This window comes from Oryctolagus cuniculus, chromosome 10, assembly GCF_051225735.1.
Source record: "Oryctolagus cuniculus isolate XC-2025 breed Fujian yellow rabbit chromosome 10, ASM5122573v1, whole genome shotgun sequence".
NCBI classification, from domain to species: domain Eukaryota; kingdom Metazoa; phylum Chordata; class Mammalia; order Lagomorpha; family Leporidae; genus Oryctolagus; species Oryctolagus cuniculus.
This window is the reverse complement of record NC_142876.1, coordinates 81,008,586-81,011,926: the sequence shown is the minus strand read 5'-3', so window position 1 is coordinate 81,011,926 and position 3,341 is coordinate 81,008,586. Positions and strand designations below refer to the sequence as shown.

Here is a 3,341-nt window from a genome sequence, read left to right as displayed (position 1 = left end):
AATGGTGCCGTGACTCGGATAGGAAACCTAGGCAGGGTTCAGTGTCGCTCCTCCACGAAGAGGGGGAGCGACAAAAGTGGGCCAGAGGGGAGCAGCCTGCAGACTCGTTTATTTCAGTTGGTGCAGCGGCTTAAATAGCCAAGGCAGCCAATCTGGTTAAGGGGCGGTTTATGCCCTAACCAATCACAGCCTGTTGCCAGGTAGTATCCGAAGCCATCCAATCACAGCCTGTTGCCAGACAGGCTTGGTTGCCAGGTGGGTTTCAAAGCCATTCCTGAGTAACTGATGCTTGCTTGCCAGCGGCCATCTTGGCATGGCCTTCTCATTCCACCACAGCACATGAATTAATTTTCTGTGCTGTGTAACGTATCAGCTTAGCAGCTTAAAACAGCACACTTGCCGGCACCGCGGCTCACTAGGCTAATCCTCCGCCTAGCGGCGCCGGCACACCGGGTTCTAGTCCCGGTTGGGGCGCCGGATTCTGTCCCGGTTGCCCCTCTTCCAGGCCAGCCCTCTGCTGTGGCCAGGGAGTGCAGTGGAGGATGGCCCAGGTGCTTGGGCCCTGCACCCCATGGGAGACGAGGAAAAGCACCTGGCTCCTGGCTCCTGCCATCGGATCAGCGCGGTGCGCCGGCCGCAGCGCGCCGGCCGTGGCGGCCATTGGAGGGTGAACCAACGGCAAAGGAAGACCTTTCTCTCTGTCTCTCTCTCACTGTCCACTCTGCCTGTCAAAAAAACAAAACAAAACAAAAACAAAAACAAAAAACAGCACACTTTATTATCTCACCAGTTCTGTGGGTCAACATCTGATCTTGGCTTGCCTGGATCCTCTGTTTTAGTGCATTCCAGGAGTTGACTGGGGCTGAGGTCTCATCAGAGACTCAGCTGGGAGAGAACAAGCTTCCAAATACTGCAGGAGGTGGGCAGTACAGTCATGCACCCTCACTCACCATTTCTTCAAAACCAGCAAGAAGGTCTCTTCCCTTCTACTCAGACTCTTACAGAAGTGTAATCATGGGAGTAACATTATGTTTACTGGTTAGAAGCCAGTCACAGGACCTAGACAGGCTCAAGAAAAGGAAATTATGTGAGGGGACTTCAAAAGTTCATGGAGGGGTATGTGTTTAACGTAGTGGTTAAGATGCCCCCGTCCCGCATCCAAGCATCTGGGTTCAATTCCCAGCTCCGGCTCCTGATTCCAGATTCCTGCTAGTGTAGACCCTGAGAAGCAGTAGGTGATGACTCAAGTGATTGGATTCCTGCCACCCACATATGAGATCTGGGTCTTAGCTCCTGTCTTCAGCGTGGGTCATCCCAGCCATTTTGGGCATTAAGAGAGTAACCAGCATAGTGGGTGCGCTCTTTCTCTCTCTGTCTACGTCTCAAATAAATAATTACATTTTTTAAAAGTTCATGGAAATGCATATTAGGAAAAGATTGTGTGGATTGCAAAATTTTTGCTGCAAACTAAAATTATTTTCTAATTCCATTTTTCCATGAACTTTTTGAAGTCCTCTCATATAAGGTGTGGATCATCAGGGGTCATCTTAGAGTGTGTCTGCCACATTTTCTAAATACTGCCTGGGATGTTGTTTTATTTGCCAAAAGTGAAATAGGATGAATGGTTCATCCTAATTAATGCAGTTGCTTCTGTGTGCCACTTACATCCTTTGATGCACACTAGTTTACTTCAATTATGCCCTCTCTCTGCATGACTCTCATTCCTTCCACCAGGTGTTAGAACTGAAAGGCAAGGCTGGCGCCTTTGGCATTCTTCCTTGCTGTTGGGGTAGGTCTCAAAGCAGGCCTGCATGCGGTCCTTGCTGTATACCCAGATGGCGGTCTAGGTCTATGGTAGGCTGTCCTTTCCTAGCTGGCTGATCCTTAGCAAGTTGCTTCATGCAGACCTCTGATGAAAAGATAGCTCAGGAGTTCGATCGGTAGCGGGAGCGGAGAGCGGACCCCAGAGAGCCCTGAGCAGCCCCACCGCCGCCGCCGGCCTAGTTACCATCACACCCCGGGAGGAGCCGCAGCTGCCGCAGCCGGCCCCAGTCACCATCACCGCAACCATGAGCAGCGAGGCCCAGACCCAGCAGCCGCCCGCCGCCCCCGCCCTCAGCGCCACCGAAACCAAGCCTGGCACCACGGGCAGCAGCGCAGGGAGCGGTGGCCCGGGCGGCCTCACATCGGCGGCGCCCGCCGGCGGGGACAAGAAGGTCATCGCAACGAAGGTTTTGGGAACAGTAAAATGGTTCAATGTAAGGAACGGATATGGTTTCATCAACAGGAATGACACCAAGGAAGATGTATTTGTACACCAGACTGCCATAAAGAAGAATAACCCCAGGAAGTACCTTGGCAGTGTAGGAGATGGAGAGACTGTGGAGTTTGATGTTGTTGAAGGAGAAAAGGGTGCGGAGGTAGCAAATGTTACAGGTCCTGGTGGAGTTCCAGTGCAAGGCAGTAAATATGCAGCAGATCGTAACCATTATAGACGCTACCCACGTCGTAGGGGTCCTCCACGCAATTACCAGCAGAATTACCAGAATAGTGAGAGTGGGGAAAAGAATGAGGCATTGGAGAGCGCTCCCGAAGGCCAGGCCCAACAACGCCGGCCCTACCGCAGGCGAAGGTTCCCACCTTACTACATGCGGAGACTCTATGGGCGTCGACCACAGTGTTCCAACCCTCCTGTGCAGGGAGAAGTGATGGAAGGTGCTGACAACCAGGGTGCAGGAGAACAAGGTAGACCAGTGAGACAGAATATGTATCGGGGTTATAGACCACGATTCCGCAGAGGTCCTCCTCGCCAAAGACAGCCTAGAGAGGACGGCAATGAAGAAGACAAGGAAAACCAAGGAGATGAGACCCAGGGTCAGCAGCCACCTCAGCGTCGGTACCGCCGCAACTTCAACTACCGACGCAGACGCCCAGATAACCCTAAACCACAAGATGGCAAAGAGACAAAAGCAGCCGATCCACCAGCTGAGAATTCGTCCGCTCCCGAGGCTGAGCAGGGCGGGGCTGAGTAAATGCCGGCTTAACATCTCTACCATCATCCGGTTTAGTCATCCAACAAGAAGAAATGAATATGAAATTCCAGCAATAAGAAATGAACAAAAGACTGGAGCTGAAGACCTTAAGTGCTTGCTTTTTGCCCGTTGACCAGATTACTAGAACTATCTGCATTATCTATGCAGCATGAGGTTTTTATTATTTTTACCTAAAGTTGTCTCTTTTTGGTAATGACAAACGTGTTTTTTAAAAAAGCCTGGTTTTTCTCAATACACCTTTAAAGGTTTTTAAATTGTTTTATATCTGGTCAAGTTGAGATTTTTAAG

General features: G+C 50.9%; 1 pseudogene across 1 annotated transcript; it reads left to right on the top strand.

Annotated features, from left to right (window-relative positions):
* Positions 1 to 1,932: 1,932 nt before the first annotated feature.
* Positions 1,933 to 3,086, top strand: LOC100344478 (Y-box-binding protein 1 pseudogene; annotated as a pseudogene). The gene has a single exon (XR_016214650.1). The product of XR_016214650.1 is annotated as a Y-box-binding protein 1 pseudogene (transcript).
* The last annotated feature ends 255 nt before the right edge of the window (positions 3,087 to 3,341 follow it).